Source organism: Passer domesticus, chromosome 4, assembly GCF_036417665.1.
Source record: "Passer domesticus isolate bPasDom1 chromosome 4, bPasDom1.hap1, whole genome shotgun sequence".
NCBI classification, from domain to species: domain Eukaryota; kingdom Metazoa; phylum Chordata; class Aves; order Passeriformes; family Passeridae; genus Passer; species Passer domesticus.
This window is the reverse complement of record NC_087477.1, coordinates 46,442,696-46,465,321: the sequence shown is the minus strand read 5'-3', so window position 1 is coordinate 46,465,321 and position 22,626 is coordinate 46,442,696. Positions and strand designations below refer to the sequence as shown.

Sequence of the window (22,626 nt, the reverse complement as noted above, 5' to 3'; positions counted from 1 at the left end):
TATTTGAACGTAAGACCACAATGCCTCACAAGGGACTCTAATATTAGCCATTCCCTTACCTTTCCAGGTCAAATGAAAAAAAGTCTCTATATGATGTTCTTTCTCTTGAAACTGCTTCTTCCACTACTTGCTTTCCTGATGACCCTTGTCTTGGCTTTTAAATCATTGTTTTAATGAATTGATTCCAGCTCACTTAATATAAAAGCTCATGTAGAAGTTGGCAGATATGGCAGGAACTTCTATACATCTTCTCTTCCTCAAATTTCTCCGGAATTCAAGTCAGTTTCCTTGTCTTGAATAGGATTGAAAATAAACTATTGAAAATTATGACAATTCATTTGTCACAAACTTTTCCTATTTTTTTTCCTGAGCTTTACAGGGGATTTTTTTGATATTTGGCAATGACACAATTTTGCCAAGCAACACTACCTCCTCTTAAAATTAAGATAAAAATGCAAGTTCTTTACCTTGGCAGGATGGTAGTGTTAGGGCATTATCTGGAATTAAGGCCTTTCTCACATATAGTAACAAACTCCTTGGCAGGTAGCAGAGCTGTTGTGAGTAACACATAAAACCTCTTTCTGGAAGAGTTGTTTTGGTCTTTTTAGAATCTATCTGTTGTATCATAGGCTGGTTGGGCTTTGCCTCTTTGGTCTGATGCAAGAGAGAAGGAAATGCACACCCACTTGCATATGTCTCATTCTGACTACATTGGACTTCTACTATCTTTTATGCTAAATTACCAAAGCTGCTTGCTTATGCAATTTCTTATAAGCTGGAATCTTGAATTACATGCATACTGGTAACTTCTTCATAGTAGATCAGTTTCTGGCAGAGAAAGATTTTACCTGTTTTGGAAGAAAATTTTAAAAATTTTTGTCCCTGCTCTTTTTATTCTATTATGTTGAATTTGTGGGAAACAGCTTTTCATTTCCTGATGATTTCTTGTCACAAACCCATAGCAAGATATTTGGATGAAAATGGCAGAACAAGTAAAACTTCATTTCAATGGCTTTTTATAGTACTCGAAAAACTGACCTGTCACCTTTTCCCAATTTGTAGTAAGATTGGTTCAGTATAACTGATTTGAAGAAGTTTGGAAAGTCTCTGAATTTTAAATGTTTCTGATGCATGTATCTGTGATGTGTTTCAAACTGTAATCCAGCTCCCAGTGAAGTCAACAGCAACGCTGCCATCAATTCCTATGGTGCAGAAGTGGACTTATAATGAGCTATTTAATGTTTCACTTATCTAAATTGTCACAGCTTGAAAGCCATAGCAAAGGACTGGTGGGGTTGTGGAATGACTGGAGGGTCTGTAAATGTAATCAAAGAGACCAGATTGTGTGTAAGAAGCTGTTTCATCTCAATCTCTTTCATCTATTGAAACCTGATAGAATTTGTTTAGTACATTCTGTCACACAGAAGTGCACAGTCAAATGCAGTATTTAGAATGGCTGTTCAGAACAAAAGCAGATAGATGAATCGTTTTACAGTTAAGCAGCAGTAAGCAGTTTTAAGTTCTCCACATTCTGTCACAAAACTCCTGATGAAAAAGTCTTGTTTGTAAACCATATCTAACTGGTTTTCTTATCTTTACAATTATAGAAGCATATATTTGCTTCTTGGAGGAAACTGAAAATACTTGTTCTAATATTTGTGGAGTGTTACAAATGAATGAAGACTATATCTTATGATATCTAGTGTAATATAAAAATATTTTTTATATATCTAAGCTTAATTTATTGTTCAGAATATGCAAGAATTATATAATAACTGATCTCAAGTGGTGGCTGTTGTGAGGGGCTTTTTTTTGCCTTTTTTTGTTTTTCCGTGAGTTTCTCTCAGCTGTTAAAATCCACCAGGGTCTGAAAGATTCACTAAACCAAATGAACAAATAAATGGATATTATTAAAAAAATTCTGACAAAATATGGAGCAGATTTTAGTCATGTTAAGTATATTTGCTAGTTCAGTAAATTATATGTGAAAGAAGTGTGATTTCATCATCTTCTTTTGAAAGACTTAGACTTTAATGATGAAAGAGCTAATATGTGTGTTGTGCATGTTTACCACAAACAGTCAGCAAGTCATCTGCAGCAAGGTGGGAAGAGTTGCAGTGTGTATGACATAGAGCTGATTTCATGATTGCCTGGTGTTGTGAGAAAAACATAGCTTTGAGTTCACAGGTAAGGTCATATAATGTTCTCTTTGAATTTTAGCATTCTAAAAACCAGTTTGGAATCTGTACAACAGTAATAATCAAATCTTGGGCAGATCACAGCATGCCTCTTCAACCCCAGTGAACTGAATTGTGGTGAACTTAAAAGTTGGTGCTGCTAGAGAGAGAATGTTTTTAAAGTTAATTCATTTGTTGACACCTCATTTATTAGTATCCAGAATATTATTCAGCATCTTCAGGCTTTGCCATATTTTCCTTTCTGTTACTGAGTCAAATGTATTGCATGTGATTGTGTTGACTTGCAGCATTTGCCATATGTTTCTAATAGCAGTTCTGTAAAATGATGAATGAATTATTCCTCTTCCCCTTTTTCCTTAGTTCTGAGATATCAGTCTAAATTTCCTTCACACTTTGTCCTGCACTCAGACATGATTTTGCACAGTTATTCTAGCAGCAGTTTGCTTCTCAGACCACTTTGCTCTCGCTATCTTGCCCACTGTTGATTTAAAATGTTAACTGACAAAATTAAGTTCTTAAATTAGGGTTGCTTTGTGTTGAAAATATTTCCTAGTAAAATTCTGCTATTGAAAAGTTAAAATTCTTGGAGTGCTTGTATTTCTTAGGAGAACTATATATTTCAGGGTTTTTGTTTTTTAGCCTTGGTGATCTGGTTGCAAAATGAGCGGAGTACACAGAATGATACATTTTAAATATAAGTCATATATTTATGTCTGTAGTAGAGGATACTGAAAAAGATCTGTTTACTCACCTTACCTTGGTCATTGTTCCTATGAGCTAAATTCTTGTATCCAAGCAATAAAGAAGAAGAAAAAATATTTCTCCTGAATTTTTCAACTTTCCATGAACCCTGATAAATGCTAATTGTAGTTTCTAGGAGAAAACTTGTGTGAAAAATCCTGAATGTATTTTTTTATAATTCAGGTGTTTTTTCATCTGTGAAAGAACACCAAATGCTTCTGGAGACCATTCTGAGTAAACTATTCAGCAGAATATGGAATGATATAGGAAATAATCTAGAAAAGCAGTAACTTGAGCTTTTAACTGCTCTTGAAGCTGCAGAGGGAAGTAACTGGTAAGAATTAGACTTCAAAATAAATTACCAAGAAATTGTGACATCATGGGACAGTATATATCAGAATCTGATAACATGCTGTATGAGAAAGGTCATATAATGGAACTGTATTTTATCAGGTTGAAAGGTTTGAATGTTACAGTGATTTATTTATGACACTGATAAAGGATAAGCAAGAGGAAATATGGGCATCAAATTTGGGTCAGCCAGCTAGAGGAAAATTGACGTTGATTCCTTAAAGAATGGAATCTGTAAGGTTGTCCTTAAAGCAATGCTTTACAGTTTTCTTGTCGCTGGGTGAAAAAAAATGCCAGAAAACAATGCCAACAAACCCCCAAAAGGAAAACTGTTGACATAATAAGTGTTTTGATCTTGTGCTCTTAATGGCAGCATCAGGTGCATCTGACCATGGAATACGACTTACAAAGTTACTTACAAGTAGCCTTTTTTGTTTGTTTACAGCTGAGTCATGCAGCAGTTCTAAGCATGGTGTGCGTGATGTAGTCTGAATTTGGGTGACTGCAATGCTGTCATGGGACAAAGCCCAGGCAGTAGGATTAACCTAAAGTTTTGGAAAAATTAGATGTACATGGATACTTTATTCTGGATAATGGCAAAGCGACAAACAACTAAGTGGTTCTAGATAGCTGCTTTTTTTTTTTTTTTTAATTTTTTTTTTTTTTGCCAAAGATGTGTCCATATTCTTAAAGTATTTAAGCAGCACTGGGAACTTGATATGTGTAACTGTAAAATCCAGGAAAGCAGAATGCTATGGCAGAATTAAAGAAGAAAATTAATTATGGAACATAGGGACCAACTCCTTCAGGATGATTTTACCATTAATAATGTTGAGCTGGGCAAACGCAGCATTAAAACATTAATGAGGTAATTGATATTTTGTTACAATGTTCATGTGCACATATGTATTTAAAAATATGTGTAAGTGTAGATATATCTCTCAGCCCCTGGACACTGGCATGTCTGTATATAATAGAGATATATTTTCTAGCTCTTTTTTGCATGATAATGCTACTTAAACTATCTTCTAATATATCTGCTAAGTTATGAATGTAGTCGATCAATGACTCTCATGGGCTATTTAATCTGTTTTAACAGACCAAAATCTTTTGAATGTTTGTCTGAGAGAAAAATCAAGTGTATCTTAAAATTTGCATTTCCAATTGCTAATTAAAACTGTAATCGATTCCAAAGGCTGTTGAAGTGAATATAAGTTTGGGGTTTTTTCCCCAAATTTACTTTTGAGTCTGATATGTATGGACTCTACACTTTGGCATGAAATATCTATTTTGTGCAAACAAAGTGAGGGAAGGTAAAAACAGCTTGCCTCTGAGTCATCAGATTTTGACTTTCAGAAGTAAAATGTAATGTTAACCTGGTGCAGGACAACAACAGGTGAAAACTTGAAATTATTTGTGTAGAATAAAAGTATCCTCACTGTCATTTCATAAGTTCACAGGTAAGTTGTATTTTGTGCTAACACAATTTTGAAAAAAACCCAACAAGCATATCATTGCTATATCTCCATGAGCAAGTAGATTCCTTACAGCAGTTTCAAGTTAAAAGTACACATTCTCTGGCTGAGGCTAGCAGTATTTGCAGATAGTCTGAATCTAGCCACTCTACTCTTGGGAATGACATGACTTTTAAACTTTAACTAATTCTTAAATTTACTGTATCCTTTCAATTTTAATTACACGATTACTTCTGTTGAACTGTTCAACAGACCCAATTATATAAACAGTGGCAGGTCAAAACCTATTTTGTGTGTACACAAACTTTTCTAAGTTGTGTGTATATGTATGTTTTGTATATGATACATATACCTGTGTTCATGTGTGTTATATTTTAAATTAATGCAGTATTTTCAGAGCATTTATTTTTGTATACAGCAAAGTCTTCCCTAGTGATCAGCTGCTGTGCTAACTAAAACTGTTTTTTTAATTAGAGCGTCTCAAATTCGAAGTCAAGTTTTTCTGCAGAATGCTTATGAACATCATGATCTTAAATATAGAGAAATGTTTTTTCCTGTAGCAAGTGTTCCACATTGATAATCAGTATAGTGGAAGGAGGAAGATAGCTTTCTGGGGTCATTTTGGTGCCTTTCTGCTGGGGTTTTTTGATTTTGTTTGCAGTTGTTTGCAGTGTTCTGGGTTTGGCCAACAGCCAATCTCTAAGCGACAGCTGCTTTGGAAGAAAAAACCCCCCATGAATACTGTAGAACATGATGATATATGACATGAGCTCCCTTTTGGCCAGTTTGAGCCAGATGTGTTCCCTCCCAAATGCTTGCCCATCGCCAGCCTACTTGCTGGCAGAGACCAACTAAGGAACTGAGAAAGTTTTGAGTAATGCAAGAACTACTTCTCAATAGCTAGAACTTCAGTGTTACACACGCTGTTTTAGCCACATTGTACCACCAGGGCTCCTATGAAGAAAATAAACTCCATCTCAAACAGACCCAAGGCAACCCTCTTTTCTTACCCACCATGGGTATGTGCAATAATCATTTCTTCTTAGCAACATTTCCTTATTATTTTCTCTAAAATAGTTTCTCATGTCTAGAAATGTATTTTGTATGTTGCCTTTCTCTCTGAATGATTTTTTCACTTGTAAAATTAATTCTCAAGTTAGACTGACCAGAATAATGCTCCACCTGAATGCATGTAGAAAACCTCTTCTCCAGGCTGAACAGACCAAGTGACCCCAGCTGCTCCTCATTCAGCTTCCACTCAAGCACTCAGCACTCAAGGCCACCCCAGTGCAGAGCAGAGAGGGACAATCCCTTCCCTTGCCCAGCTGGCACTGTCCTCCAGGACATGTGTGGCCCTCCTGGTTGCCAGGGCACCATGACTCATGTTCACTGTGCCCTTGACCAGGAACCCCAGCTCCCTTTCCACAGCACTGCTTTCCAGCATTTCATTCCCCAGTCTCTACATATATCCTGGGTTGCCTGGTCCCAGATGCAGAATCCAGCACTTTTCCCCCTGTTAAATTTTATCTGGTTGGTGATTGCCCAGCCTTCTCCCTCTAATTTATCAAGGTCTCTCTGCAGGGCTTCCCTGGTTTTGAGGAGTCAACAACTCCTCCAAATTTTGTATAATTTCCAAGCTTGCTAAGTATGCTCTCCTTAGCTTTGAAAGCCCCTCCTTCTGAGGATCTTGCTTTCTGCTTTAAGGTGTGCTATGCATATGCAATGTCTTAAAGTTTCTGCTAATTGGTTTTTGCTTGCAATTCTTCATATGGTGAATAAAAGTCCAAAGGTATTATAGTGCAGGTGTAATACAGCTCTATTTATTTGAAAAACTACAACTGATTTTTCTTTAAGTTCTTAATTTCTGTGGAGGGAAAAAAAATTCACTTCAATTTTCACCCCCAAGAATTTTTTTTCCTTTCTTCACCTACATCTGCCTACTAGTGATATATTATACCAACTCCTGTTTGAGAAAAGATTTTATATATATATATATATATATATATATAAAAACTTGAATTTAAGCAGGTACTGAAAGTCAAAAGATATTAAAGCATGTGTTTAGAGCCAACTCTGAACTGAACTCAGTCAGCAAGATCTTAAATAGTAATATTCCCATGGTCAGAGGTCACATCACTTCTTGTATGTCCTTTGTCATTTTTAGTTATAAGGTTTGCTGATGCAAAATGATTTAGTATTCATAAACTATATACTCTATACTATATGAACAACCCTGCCTTTGGCACTTTTGATATTCTGGATGTTCTGCTGTGGTGTATTTGGTGCCCTGTTATAGCAGTGACCTCAAATAAACAACACACATCTCAAATGATATTTTTTTCTTTTCTCAATTATTCAGTGTTTCTTCACCTCAAAAATCTCACTCTGGCTTTGATCTTCTGTAGCTTTTTCTATGGCACACAAAGTTGAAATAAACACTTACTAAGCAGCAGTCACTGTTGCAAAACAGTCACAGCATCCAATAGAGGGCTTCAAGACATCTATTGTGCTGGAAATTTACAAATGAGATGCTGTAGGCCAGATGTGGCCCATGAAGGATTTTATGTAGCATCACAGGTAAATTTTCTTTCCAGTCTCCTACATGTAGAAGACAGTGTTGTTACAAATGTAGTTGCAGATGATTTATTAGGCTTGTTCCTCACAAGCATTCACCCTGGTGACATGTGGCCAATCATTGCAATTTCTGGAAGAAAAAAAAATATCACAAACTCCTTCTCATGACACTTCTGAATATCACAAACAGGAGGACGATTTCTCAAACATTAAAAAGAGTTTGATGAAGGACATTGTCTGAGGTCTTTTTCATATGGGCTATAAACCAAGCTGGAATGCAAGTCTGACTGATGTGGTTGAAATTCACTTTTGCCATTAGTCACAGACAGCAGGCTGATAGTGGGATGTTTTCAGACTATGTTTTTGCACATACATAGTATTGTTTCCTCCATACACAAAAAAAATAGAACAGCAATTCTGGCTATTTTTTTGTAAATAAGTGTACTGGGAAGATGAATAAAAACCAATTACTAGTATGCTGTTCTTAAGTTGATTTTTGTTTGAAGGCTGTGCCAGCTCTGTAATTGCTTTCAGACTAATCAATTATACAAATTTTATTTTTACAAATTAGAACTAACTGCTTACCCAATTTCCTGATTATTGTGCTTTTATGTTTTCTTAAAGCTTTTAGATTAATTAATTCTTAGAGGAACATAATTTTACAAGTAATTTTTCAGTGAATGTTTTCTGGAAAACATTCATTAATCATTGCAATGTATGACTTCAATAATACCTTGTCTCTATCTTATGCTTTTCTATTAATCAGTAATTAGCTTTGTCTTTTATTATGGCCTACATTTAAGAAGCTATCTTTGCTACTTGCACCTGTTTGTTAATACATAAAATACTTGGGAACTTCTCATGGCACCTTTGAAGAAAGGTGTTAAATGTTAGAAATAAATGAAGAAAACTTGAAGATATTATCTCTGATTAATTGTGTGGGAGATGGTGTGTTAGCCATATTGTTTCTCCTGTGTCAGCATCAACACATGTGGAGCATGCTATGCACTGCATCAGCCTGCATATGCAGATTTTAGTGTCAGACTGCCTCTGTAGCATGGTTTGTCAGCTTCTCCTGAGTCCTTAATGACTTCAGCATTCAAACCCAGTTTGTTCATCAGCCTGAAATCTGCTTATTTCTCTTTAACGTTACAGCTGAAAAGATGGAATTGTTCTGGAATTAAAGGAAATCGAAGATATTTTGAATACATGCACAGATATATGGATATAAGTAAGTTTGTAAATAGACAAAATATTGTCTATTTTTCTGGGTTGGGAGAATCTACTGGCAGGATCTTCCTGACTTTGTGTGACCTTGAGAAAGTCCCTTAAGGTATCTCCTCTCAGCTTCCTTAATTTTTAATTGAGAGACTGATACACCCCTGCCTTACATTATGTATAAGCTGCATCTTCTTTTGCAATGTATTTTAAGGACTTCTGAATTAATAGGTTTAATTGGTCAGAAAAGGTAACTAGCATCTTCTGTCTTCCATTCCGACTGAAATCCTCTCAATGTCAAGATAAAACCAAAATATAGTAGAATAATACAGAACAGAACCAGAAGTACAGACCATCTATTTGTTCTATGTTTCCAGGTGTTTCTTTAGCTTAAAAGTCAAAAAAGAATAATGCCTGTGTTTTTCTAGCTACAGAGCAACGGAAAATTTTTTGGTAGTGCAATTTTTAAATAAAACCAAAACTCTTAAAGAGTATAGATTTTCAAAAAAGTTCATTAAAAAAAAATATCTGTATTTTAACAAATCTAATGCACATACATAAAAAAATTCTAAGAAATGAATGTGAAATATCTCCTAGTGAAATGCTTTTATTTTGATTCAAAATGAATGTGTGGAATTTTTGGGCATTCTCTTCTATGTAGGCTGAGCTACTTAAACAGTTGTAACTTGAATGAAAGTAGCTCACATTTCAGCTCTTCAGCTGTGATTGCTATGCTAAGGTATTTCCTACAGTCAGATGGACTTCTAGCTTAGATACAGTGGAGTGATTTGTTTCTGAAATGTGTTCATGGAAAACAGTTGCAGTTGATAGAAAAAGTCACTTTTAGAGTTTGTGTTGCCCATGTTGTTCATTCATAGGTTCCCAGATAAACAAAATCTTTCTGGAAGAAATATATTTCATTCTGGTGTAACATCCAGGTGTCTCATAAAAATGGTAGTAGTTGTGAATATTGTTATCCCCTCAGTGGATTTCATCTTGTATGAAACTCAGCAACCATGACCTCACATGCATATCACTGCATGACCTTTCAAGAAGTCATTATGATGTTGGACAAAGCTTGTTTCATGAAAGTGACACCAGCAAGCATGAAATATTACAGCTGTTATAACAAAGCAATATGTTGTCACTGCTAGAACATTAGGTTTTGAATGAGCTATTTCAGTAACCAGATAAAATTCTTTAATCTAGTAAATAAAATGAAACTGTTTACTGTGGGTATGAACCTAACTCTTCTGGCGTCTTTATTATAATACACTTTTACCAATACATAATTAAACTGAGAAGAGCAGTTCAGGAGTTTAAAATAACTAAATTAATTACCTTGGATTTTTGTTCAAGTGACAAGCATAGATATCTTGGGCTAGGGATCAAACTTGTTGTCTAAAAAAGTGAAAACATTTCCCATGATTGTTCATGTTACCTGGGATATGAAATGTTATCTTGAGAGCTCACAATTTTGGAATAGAAATAAGCATACAGTACTGTTGGATGGACACTGGTGTGAGACACAAAACAGTCTTCACTAGTTTGAACTTCCTACTGCTGTCATGATACGATTGTATTGTATTGCACCTCTGAAACTGGACTTATTTTTCAATGGCTGAAACATCTTCTGTGATATTCATTTAGGTATGTTCTAGAAAACAAACTTGTTAGCACATTTAGGTATGTTCTAGAAAACAAAGTTGTTAGCACTTGTTAGCTTACTGAGATGAATACAGAAGGCTTTTTCTGAACTAGGTGTTACACATGTGCCACAGTGGTACATCTTAAGAATCCCTTCCTTATGTTCATTAATACATATTCAGTACTCATCAGTCTTAATTCTAAATTGTATTTTAAACTTTACAGCATTGTAAAAATATCAATGAGATTGATGAATGTGTTTCAAGCCATAGGGAATCTGAATCATAAAGTGTAACTACAAAGATGTGTTCTTGTTTCTGGACCCACATTATTGTTCATAATAAATTAATTCCTGTTGTATTACACAGTTTATATTTTCATTACAGTAAATCAAAGTGCATGTAGTCACAGAGTAGCTCCAGAAAGCTGCAAGTATTTTTAGTTTTAGTATTTTATATCCTCTTTGCCATTCAAGATACCAGATAATTCTGGAGGAGGGAGTGAAAGATAAATAATTTAGTAACAAAACTATAGACTGAAAAACAACCTGCTGCTTCTCGCTTTTATTGCATTTTTCCTACAACATATACTGTTTATGAAGTTATATGAGTGGAAACATGAAGTGTGGATCCTCTCTCCTTGTTGATCAGTTTTGTCTCATAATTCTCTTGGCTTAGAGTATTCTTTCCTCCTAAATAATGGCATTTCTGTTATCAAATAGCATGGGTGGGCATTTTATCTCAGGCATGGCTGTACTCTCTTATTTCTGTAATGTTCTGTTCATTCTTTAAGATTTTTTTTTTATTTGTTATTGCTCCGTTTCATTATTTTTTGTCAAAATAGGTTTACATTTAGGTCTCTAGACTATGCATAATTTTGTGTTATTTTATGTAATATAATCTTCAGTGGCATAATTTGATGGGATATTCATTGTTTATGCTGTTTCATAGGTTAGGCGGGGCTGAAATGCTATGGAGGTGGTTAAAAGAGATGTGTCCTTCAATCAGTTTAGTAAATGCAAATAAAATATTTGGTATGATGCTTGTAAATGGAAATGAAATCTTTGAGAAAGCTGTGGGGAAAAAAAAAAAGGTCAGGATCCATATATGGTGTTAGAGGAGATTGCATGTAGAAATATGCTTGAAAGAGTCTTCCCCCTAAAGTTCCATTCTTTCATTCCTTTGGGACTCAGTAAAAGAGGATCTTCACTTTTCCAGTCCTAAGTGGGAATTGGCTTCCTGAAGTGAAAATATAATTGAGCTGCAAATGCTGAAAACCTTGAAGGCACTCAGGAGGACATACCTGTATGCTTCACTCCTGCTTTCCTCTGCATCTGCAGCTGTGAACAACAGGTTGCAGGTTTAGATAGGATTTAAGAAAGGCATATCTTTGGAAGTAATTTGAAAATTCTTGATGCTCTGCATTTTTAAAATTAGGCTAGCTGTTTGGCTGTCTAAAGGGAGATGACAATGCTCACATTTGAGATGCTGAAAATCCTCATCAGTTTCTCCTGATTAATGGCTTCTATATATAATTCAAGGAGCTTTAGCATGAAAATGCCACCAAAAATTCAATAAGAGCATAGAAACAAAAGCTCTTTTAATTAATTAGAAATGCTTTCTGAATTTGCAGAAAGCTTTCCCCTGGGGACCTTCCAAATATGCATAAAAGTCTAGAATACACAGACTAAAATCTCACAACAAATCAATGAGTTTTTTCTCTAAACTCAGTGCAGCACAAAAGAGAGTTCTAGAAGAGTTAGCTTGCTGCCAAAATAATTTGTCTGAGCTCTTTCTTCATGCCTTCTCATTTCATTGGTTCAGTAGCTTAAGAACATAATTTTTTGTTTTGTTTTTGTGCTGTGAAAAAGGACAAAAGAATGGAAGCATTATGATAAGTTCCCTGATGGCTCTTGTTTTAAGAATGAAGCCTTATTTTTTTTTTTCAGTTGAGGTTAGAATTTTTTCCTTTGTTTGAATAGATGTCTGTCTTCCCTGACTACACCAAAAAAGATTTACACCTGAGTGTTGTCCACAACATTTATCTGGGGACTCTGCTCTGGGTCTGAATTTCTTGAAATCCCAGCATTGCAGTTTACAGATTACACACATGCTCTTCTTGAGGAATGCCTCAAAACAGTTCTTCATGCACTTCAGGCTGAGCTTACCTGTACCTTGAAAGAAAAAAAGCAGATTTATGTCCCACAGGGACAGCAAATAACATATGAAGGATATTGCTTTTAAAAACCCCAGAGTGAACATTAGGGCTAAATGAGAAGAGTGTGGCGGCCCTGCTGTCCTCATGGGTAAGCTCTGGCAGAGCTGCAGGTGTGGTTTCCTGTACTGCAGGCCAGATGTTGCACCTGTGAAAGGTAACACTGATAGACCTGTGACCTTCCATAGACTGAGAGCATGAGTGTCTCAGTATTTTTGAGGAAACTGAGAGCAGACAAAGAACAAGGCACAGTAAAAGAGCAAATGGGGCTCTACAGCACATTGGCTTCCTATGCATCCCCACACCAGTCTTTCAGAAGGGTGCTGGTGTTAAACACACATCCAGGATGTTGTTGCTGCTTTATACTGAGCATATATTTCTGCAATTCTGAAAAGCCTAATGGGTACCAGTTAGGAATGAGTAATTTGAGCAATAGTAACCAGTGTAGCAGTGTTTCTTCTGGGCTGAGAAGCCCAGGCAAAATGCCAAAGTAACGTAGCTATGCAGATCTGAAATTTGGGTCTTTCTGTAGGATTATGTTTTGTGCTATGTTCAAATCTCTTTACAGATAAATTATCATGTGACTGGCTTTACCATATCCTCATAGAGAAGTGAGATGACTAAAAAAAAAAAAAAAAAGGGCAGCAGTAATTTTATACTGAAAGAGCATCTAACATGTATTAAATTTATCTCATGTTTTATAATGACATTCTGATTGTCCTTTTACAAGAATACCTGTGGTTGTAAACAACCTATTGACACAATAGCTTATGCAACAATCCATGTTGTTTGAACTTTTAGAGATTAAGGCATCATTCTATAAGCTCTTTACAAATACTTCCTCGAAACAAGGTGTGGGCAAACACGACAAGTTGCTGTTTTGTGGTTCTGCCTCTTTCTGTCTTCCATGAGATGAGGAAAAGTACAAGTAAAGTCAACCAAGTGTACAGTATGAAAGCCACTCAATGGATTACTTAAATTTATACCTAATTTCAAGTCTGAGTTGCATCAGTGTTGAATATCAACGAGGACAGAGAGATAGACCTCTACAGATTTTCACAGGTGTTTTCTGAGATGGTACAATTATTCGTACATGCATTATATGACATATTATCAGGCATTTTCCACTGTTTTTCTTCAGTGTTGGACTATTAGAGTTTTAAATTATTTTTTTACATTATGTCAAAGGGGGAAACATATATAAGGCCATGTCTGCAAGATTAGAATGTGCCTAATTCTGATTACATCATAGTTTCTTTTTTTCCATACACTTTTAATTAGGTAACAGAGAAAGAAAATATGCTCAAAATATTCTTTCAGAAGTAGATAGAAGCTAGCAGGTCTAAAAGTAATTTGCCTTTTATATGTAAATATGCTTTGCATGCAATAAATCTCTATAAGAGTTCTATTAAATATTTTTAGAAAGGTGTTTATACTTAAAACCAAGAAGCTCATATGTATCAACAAAGCTCATTTGACCACCAGACTGGGAGATAATGATTGTTATTATGCAAAAATGGCAATAACTTCTCAAAGTGGCAGGTAAAATTGTTTTTCTTCCCCCCTCAATTTCTGACGAGGCAAATGAAAACTGGGACAATATTTTCCTCTCTACTTTATTTTCATTTAAATTATGATGTTCTGCAACTGAAAAAGAGCAAAGTAAAATCAACTGCTTTCTATGAAATGTAATTTCTGCTATTTACCTGATGTATGGATTATTTTGGAAAAGCCCATCATTTTTTGACAAGATCTTTTTCTGCAATGATTTGTGCCAGAGATGTGTCTCAAAACAATGAGCCCTTTCAAAAACTTTTGTTCAAGAAATATTTTGAAAAAATATATAGGGTTAGGGAATTAACCCCTTGTCATAGCATAAATGGCCATGCTATTTCTGTTGAGAAAATATAGTTATATTTTGTTAGCATTAAATTGCTGAATGGGAAAACTTGGAGATAACCTTTTTAACTGAAAGTTCTCCTGCTCTATAGTATTTTCAAATATTTTTATCAATTTATTGAAAGCAGATATAAACTCAGCAATTTATAACTACCTACTAAAGTTCTTTTTATGAACCAAACTTCCTGACTGAAGTAATTTATAAGATTAATGTAAAATTTGCATTTTACCTTTACCTAAGGGATGTTCTAGATATTGTTAATTTGCTTTCCTTCATCAATGGCACACTGCTGCTTGTGTCACCATGGCTATCACACTGTGATACTGCCCTCCTGATACTGCTCCTGCTCTGAAGCACATCCTTAATGATGAGATATTAATTTTTGTGAAAACTGTCCAAGAAGGTATAGGAAGTTTATAACAGAAAGTTTTGGCCTGGAATTGCCCTTATAATTTGACTGAAAATGGTGTCTCATGCCTCTTCACTCACAAACTCATATGTATGCCCTTCTGCAAAATCAATATCCTTTTGACTGAATGAGATTTGGCTGTATATGAGCTATGCAATTCAAAAAAGTATGAAGCAAAATTCTTTTTGTGTTGCAGATCTTGCTTATACCATTAAAATTAATCTATTGCTGTTACCCTTGTTATTTTTCAAGAGAAGTGTAAGCAACAGTTCAGATACAGTAGATCCAGTCTTGTGAATTCAAAGTAAGTCTAATTCAATTGAAACAAAGTTTATTAAAATGAGGAACAGGCTTTTCAAGTGTATCTTGGTGAAAACAAAGAAGGCTAGAATCAGAAACATAGGTCATTTTGTAATTAACATTTTTCCCCTTTATATTGTATTTCTGTAATTACACTAATGGAATGTTGTCATTAAAGAAATACACAAGGTATTGGAATGTCAACTCAATTTATTCCACTGGTACACTTGAAGAAGGAAGCCTTTTATACCAAAGCAATCATAAAATGTGCTCCTATAATTATTGTACTATGAAAGACAAAAATTACTTTCCAGTATAAACCCTAGAAATGGGTGGCACTGTAAAGCATAATCAATGCTGCTGGCCATTATTATAACTTTTTGAAAATTAAAGCTTTTTTTTTCCAGATGAATGCATGTAAGAACAATTCTGGTTTAATGAATGAACTCCATGTGCTTCAAATTGTTCAGGAATCTTTTTTTTCTTTTTCACCCAACTCTCTAAAATTCTTTTGAAAATGAAGTTTTCACTGAGGTGCAAAAATCACTTAAGTACCTCTGAAATACACCTCTTCTGCTCTGGTTATCATGGAGATGTTCACAAAGCATGCCACTGCAAGAGGTGAAAGCTTTATAAGCTAACTAAAAGGATGCAGAATAATACCTTAGAATGTAATGTATTAATGAAAATCCACAAAGTAAAGACAGTGTTTGGGCTGTTTTTTTCAGAGCTGTGACAATGAAGAGTTAGTAAACAGTTTTGAACATAGCTAAGAGTTGGGGAGAGTTGTATTATTCTAATCTACAATTATTATATTCATAATGATGTAATTTGGCACCATGGCAACTTTTCCTCCAATACAAATACAAAATACCTGTCAGCTTAGGACAGAAAAGGATATGAATGATGGGGTTTTTTTCATCCTCTAGAGTCTATAGAAGTCACAGATATTTACTAGAACAGATCTAATACAATGGGCTAAGTAGTTACGAGACATTACATTTATCTTTTTAAACTTCTTGTGGGCCTGGCACAAGATTATAATACACTTTCAGAAACTGATTGTCCTGTGATGCTGATGAACTTGTCTTTGTTTAGAACTTCACGTATTTCCTTCAGATATTTTCTATCTATTTTTTTTATTTTTTCTGAGGGTGCATAAAATCTAGACAACACTAGTGACACGAGTTTAATGTGCAAAATCAGAAAATAAACACAGAAAGGCTGTTGATTACCCTCTATTTTTTTTTCTTTCTGTTTATTGTTTCTTTTCCCCTTCAGTTATGTAGATGTAGAAATGAGCACCACATATTCTTGCAAGCCCATTTTTTTTCTTATTCATTAACTTCCCTCTTTTCCTTACATTCTTGTTATGCTTTAATTTATCTCTGCATAATGACTGCATAAGACTAATAGGGAAGATACACTATTCAGCAACTGTTATATCACTGGAGGACATCACTTTTAAATGCCTTAAAGTTTTTCTGCATCTTAAGATACACAAATTTATATTTTGATTTAGCAAACAGGTGGATCTTTGTCATTCCTTAAATACTGTATAAATTAATTCAGTATTAGCTGATTAAGTTTGGAAATGTCATAGAAATTTTTGTGGTGTGAACACCAAGAAAATTAGGATGGGAGCCCCTCCATACTATGACTGTTTCAGCACATGCTGACACAGTTCTTCCTTCACACTAGAAGCCTTGGTGTTTAAGTGTTTTGTGCACCTTAAATTTAGGGTAATCCCATTGAATTTTGAGTCATAGAATAGTTTGGGTTGGAAAGGACCTTAAAGATAGTCTAGTTCCAAGCCCCATTCCATGGGCAGGGACATCTCTGACTAGATTAGGTTGCTCAGAGTTCCATCAAAACTGTCCTTGTTACCTACATGCATAAATTTGCTTTTGACCAGGACCTAGCAAACAGTTATGTGTTTGAGGAACACATTGGAGATAAAACCTTGCTAGCTTGGCTAACTTGCATTGGCTTGGATGCCAAAGGAGTCTGAAAGTCCCAAGAAGCATTGTCCATGCCTCTTCTTGCATAATGAGCAACATCCTCTTGACTTTTTACCCTTCTGTTTCTCAGAGGAAAAAAAAAAAAAAAATTAAAAAGTGAAAGTGTGGCATGTCCCCTACAGTGTAACACTTCACTTCTGGTAAAGGCTAATAAGAGGAAATTTTCTCTACTCTTTTAAGAACCTAGAGTTGCAATAAAATGTGTCAGCAATAATAGAAACCATTGTCTTAATCTGGCTTTCAGCAAAATAGTTTAACTTTGCATACTAAGTATGTAATGAGAAATGCTGTTTATCTCAAGAGATGTGTGTGTGTTCAGATTTCCTACCATATTTTTGAGTGCTTGAATAGAGAAATAATTATAATTTATTTTATTTATTTGTTGTTTATAAAATAACAGAAAGAAAATGTTAAGAATGCATACATTAGAGAACATAAGTTGAAATTTCTGCAGTAGCTTCAACTCAAATTATTTGTTAATGTTAATAATATTAATAATGTTAATAATATTCCATACTTAATTTTTCATTAAAAGGTATGTAATGAAATAACTGTTTGAAGTACAAGATTAAAAAAAATCTTTTAAACAGGAAGTGATTATTAAATAGCAGTATTAAAAATAGGCAATCACTCTCTGTTTATCATTGGCAAAAAAATTTAACTGGAAGTCTGTGATCAATCATTTATTATTTTTCCTAGAAAGATGAACAACAGGGGCTTAGTGTAGATGAATTTATCAACAAAGACATCAAACACCAACAAAGTGTTAGTGGTATTTTTTTCCTGCACTGTTACACGTAGAAGGATATTAAATGTTGTTGAAAGATAGACATAATTTGCTTTAAAGAAATCAGCATATCACCTAAGATGTTTAGTCGGAGAGGTTACACTAAAGTAGCCCTCCTGCCGTAGTTACAGATGGTAAAAATATGGTATACTTAGCCCAGTGCTGTGATTCTTCCAAGTACAAAGAGACTCAAAGGAAAATGAGACACAGCAAATGGCCTGATGTGTTACTAAAAGAGTATTTCTAACAACGTAACATTTCACAATGAATGGCAATTACAGCTGTTATGGTCCCACCCCTGCAGGAATAATTTCTATGTCTGTGCCCACTATTCTATAAGAGCAAAACATTAGCATATGTAATTTCTGCGTATTTTTTTGTTTACTCTGCACAGGAGTAAATTTCAACATTTTAGCAGAGGCAAAAGTGTAGGAGAAAAGCTTGTGGATAGCTAGAAAAGAGAAATGCAGTTCAAGAAATTTGAATCATATTTCCAGTTATAGGAAATACCAATATTGCAAAAGAAGGGGAAAATATCAAGGAGGAAGACACATCACTGAGGGGAAAATATCAGAACCGTGGCCAGGATACCAAAAAAAAAAAAAAAAAATTTCGCCCAAGTCAAAACCATCCTACGTGCCGTCAAGTGCAGGGACATGGTCCAAGGATAGCCCAATTGGTCCCCATTGAAATCGCAAGATTTCGTTTCCCGTCCCGAAAGGAAATTTCATTTCCTTTCGGGACGGGAAACGAAATCTTGCGACCCAGGAAAGAAAGGCTTCCAAAGGCTCTGGAAAGGAGATACGATCAAATGAAATGCGACCGAAGAAAACCCCCAAAAAATCCGCAATTCGGAGATGTAGTGGCTACAAGGAAACGGTCTGGGAGGGAATGAGATGCAGCAGAAAAGAAAACAAGATGCCAAAACTCACCTGACAGATACTGGAAAAGCAGGGGAAAATATCAAGGAGGAAGACACATCGCTGAGGGGAAAATATCAGAACCGTGGCCAGGATACCAAAAAAAAAAAAAAAAAATTTCGCCCAAGTCAAAACCATCCTACGTGCCGTCAAGTGCAGGGACATGGTCCAAGGATAGCCCAATTGGTCCCCATTGAAATCGCAAGATTTCGTTTCCCGTCCCGAAAGGAAATTTCATTTCCTTTCGGGACGGGAAACGAAATCTTGCGACCCAGGAAAGAAAGGCTTCCAAAGGCTCTGGAAAGGAGATACGATCAAATGAAATGCGACCGAAGAAAACCCCCAAAAAATCCGCAATTCGGAGATGTAGTGGCTACAAGGAAACGGTCTGGGAGGGAATGAGATGCAGCAGAAAAGAAAACAAGATGCCAAAACTCACCTGACAGATACTGGAAAAGCAGGGGAAAATATCAAGGAGGAAGACACATCGCTGAGGGGAAAATATCAGAACCGTGGCCAGGATACCAAAAAAAAAAAAAAAAAATTTCGCCCAAGTCAAAACCATCCTACGTGCCGTCAAGTGCAGGGACATGGTCCAAGGATAGCCCAATTGGTCCCCATTGAAATCGCAAGATTTCGTTTCCCGTCCCGAAAGGAAATTTCATTTCCTTTCGGGACGGGAAACGAAATCTTGCGACCCAGGAAAGAAAGGCTTCCAAAGGCTCTGGAAAGGAGATACGATCAAATGAAATGCGACCGAAGAAAACCCCCAAAAAATCCGCAATTCGGAGATGTAGTGGCTACAAGGAAACGGTCTGGGAGGGAATGAGATGCAGCAGAAAAGAAAACAAGATGCCAAAACTCACCTGACAGATACTGGAAAAGCAGGGGAAAATATCAAGGAGGAAGACACATCGCTGAGGGGAAAATATCAGAACCGTGGCCAGGATACCAAAAAAAAAAAAAAAATATCGCCCAAGTCAAAACCATCCTACGTGCCGTCAAGTGCAGGGACATGGTCCAAGGATAGCCCAATTGGTCCCCATTGAAATCGCAAGATTTCGTTTCCCGTCCCGAAAGGAAATTTCATTTCCTTTCGGGACGGGAAACGAAATCTTGCGACCCAGGAAAGAAAGGCTTCCAAAGGCTCTGGAAATGAGATACGATCAAATGAAATGCGACCGAAGAAAACCCCCAAAAAATCCGCAATTCGGAGATGTAGTGGCTACAAGGAAACGGTCTGGGAGGGAATGAGATGCAGCAGAAAAGAAAACAAGATGCCAAAACTCACCTGACAGATACTGGAAAAGCAGGGGAAAATATCAAGGAGGAAGACACATCGCTGAGGGGAAAATATCAGAACCGTGGCCAGGATACCAAAAAAAAAAAAAAAAAATTTCGCCCAAGTCAAAACCATCCTACGTGCCGTCAAGTGCAGGGACATGGTCCAAGGATAGCCCAATTGGTCCCCATTGAAATCGCAAGATTTCGTTTCCCGTCCCGAAAGGAAATTTCATTTCCTTTCGGGACGGGAAACGAAATCTTGCGACCCAGGAAAGAAAGGCTTCCAAAGGCTCTGGAAAGGAGATACGATCAAATGAAATGCGACCGAAGAAAACCCCCAAAAAATCCGCAATTCGGAGATGTAGTGGCTACAAGGAAACGGTCTGGGAGGGAATGAGATGCAGCAGAAAAGAAAACAAGATGCCAAAACTCACCTGACAGATACTGGAAAAGCAGGGGAAAATATCAAGGAGGAAGACACATCGCTGAGGGGAAAGTATCAGAACCGTGGCCAGGATACCAAAAAAAAAAAAAAAAATTTCGCCCAAGTCAAAACCATCCTACGTGCCGTCAAGTGCAGGGACATGGTCCAAGGATAGCCCAATTGGTCCCCATTGAAATCGCAAGATTTCGTTTCCCGTCCCGAAAGGAAATTTCATTTCCTTTCGGGACGGGAAACGAAATCTTGCGACCCAGGAAAGAAAGGCTTCCAAAGGCTCTGGAAAGGAGATACGATCAAATGAAATGCGACCGAAGAAAACCCCCAAAAAATCCGCAATTCGGAGATGTAGTGGCTACAAGGAAACGGTCTGGGAGGGAATGAGATGCAGCAGAAAAGAAAACAAGATGCCAAAACTCACCTGACAGATACTGGAAAAGCAGGGGAAAATATCAAGGAGGAAGACACATCGCTGAGGGGAAAATATCAGAACCGTGGCCAGGATACCAAAAAAAAAAAAAAAAAAATTTCGCCCAAGTCAAAACCATCCTACGTGCCGTCCAGTGCAGGGACATGGTCCAAGGATAGCCCAATTGGTCCCCATTGAAATCGCAAGATTTCGTTTCCCGTCCCGAAAGGAAATTTCATTTCCTTTCGGGACGGGAAACGAAATCTTGCGACCCAGGAAAGAAAGGCTTCCAAAGGCTCTGGAAAGGAGATACGATCAAATGAAATGCGACCGAAGAAAACCCCCAAAAAATCCGCAATTCGGAGATGTAGTGGCTACAAGGAAACGGTCTGGGAGGGAATGAGATGCAGCAGAAAAGAAAACAAGATGCCAAAACTCACCTGACAGATACTGGAAAAGCAGGGGAAAATATCAAGGAGGAAGACACATCGCTGAGGGGAAAATATCAGAACCGTGGCCAGGATACCAAAAAAAAAAAAAAAAAAATTTCGCCCAAGTCAAAACCATCCTACGTGCCGTCAAGTGCAGGGACATGGTCCAAGGATAGCCCAATTGGTCCCCATTGAAATCGCAAGATTTCGTTTCCCGTCCCGAAAGGAAATTTCATTTCCTTTCGGGACGGGAAACGAAATCTTGCGACCCAGGAAAGAAAGGCTTCCAAAGGCTCTGGAAAGGAGATACGATCAAATGAAATGCGACCGAAGAAAACCCCCAAAAAATCCGCAATTCGGAGATGTAGTGGCTACAAGGAAACGGTCTGGGAGGGAATGAGATGCAGCAGAAAAGAAAACAAGATGCCAAAACTCACCTGACAGATACTGGAAAAGCAGGGGAAAATATCAAGGAGGAAGACACATCGCTGAGGGGAAAGTATCAGAACCGTGGCCAGGATACCAAAAAAAAAAAAAAAAAATTTCGCCCAAGTCAAAACCATCCTACGTGCCGTCCAGTGCAGGGACATGGTCCAAGGATAGCCCAATTGGTCCCCATTGAAATCGCAAGATTTCGTTTCCCGTCCCGAAAGGAAATTTCATTTCCTTTCGGGACGGGAAACGAAATCTTGCGACCCAGGAAAGAAAGGCTTCCAAAGGCTCTGGAAAGGAGATACGATCAAATGAAATGTGACCGAAGAAAACCCCCAAAAAATCCGCAATTCGGAGATGTAGTGGCTACAAGGAAACGGTCTGGGAGGGAATGAGATGCAGCAGAAAAGAAAACAAGATGCCAAAACTCACCTGACAGATACTGGAAAAGCAGGGGAAAATATCAAGGAGGAAGACACATCGCTGAGGGGAAAATATCAGAACCGTGGCCAGGATACCAAAAAAAAAAAAAAAAAATTTCGCCCAAGTCAAAACCATCCTACGTGCCGTCAAGTGCAGGGACATGGTCCAAGGATAGCCCAATTGGTCCCCATTGAAATCGCAAGATTTCGTTTCCCGTCCCGAAAGGAAATTTCATTTCCTTTCGGGACGGGAAACGAAATCTTGCGACCCAGGAAAGAAAGGCTTCCAAAGGCTCTGGAAAGGAGATAGGATCAAATGAAATGCGACCGAAGAAAAGCCCCAAAAAATCCGCAATTCGGAGATGTAGTGGCTACAAGGAAACGGTCTGGGAGGGAATGAGATGCAGCAGAAAAGAAAACAAGATGCCAAAACTCACCTGACAGATACTGGAAA

At 36.9% G+C, this 22,626-nt stretch overlaps 1 long non-coding RNA gene across 13 annotated transcripts in view; it reads left to right on the top strand.

The window, feature by feature from the left end:
• Positions 1-14,633, top strand: part of LOC135299138 (uncharacterized) — a 90,957-nt gene extending 76,324 nt beyond the window's left edge. For 8 of the 13 annotated variants that reach the window (XR_010361185.1, XR_010361195.1, XR_010361184.1 and 5 more), the window contains 2 exons: positions 2,081-2,187; positions 8,495-14,633. This is a non-coding gene — a long non-coding RNA (uncharacterized LOC135299138). Of the gene's footprint in view, positions 1-2,080; positions 2,188-3,122; positions 3,882-7,170; positions 7,343-8,494 lie in introns of those variants that run through there. The other 5 variants (XR_010361191.1, XR_010361190.1, XR_010361194.1 and 2 more) reach the window with 3 other exon arrangements.
• Positions 14,634-22,626: the final 7,993 nt, after the last annotated feature.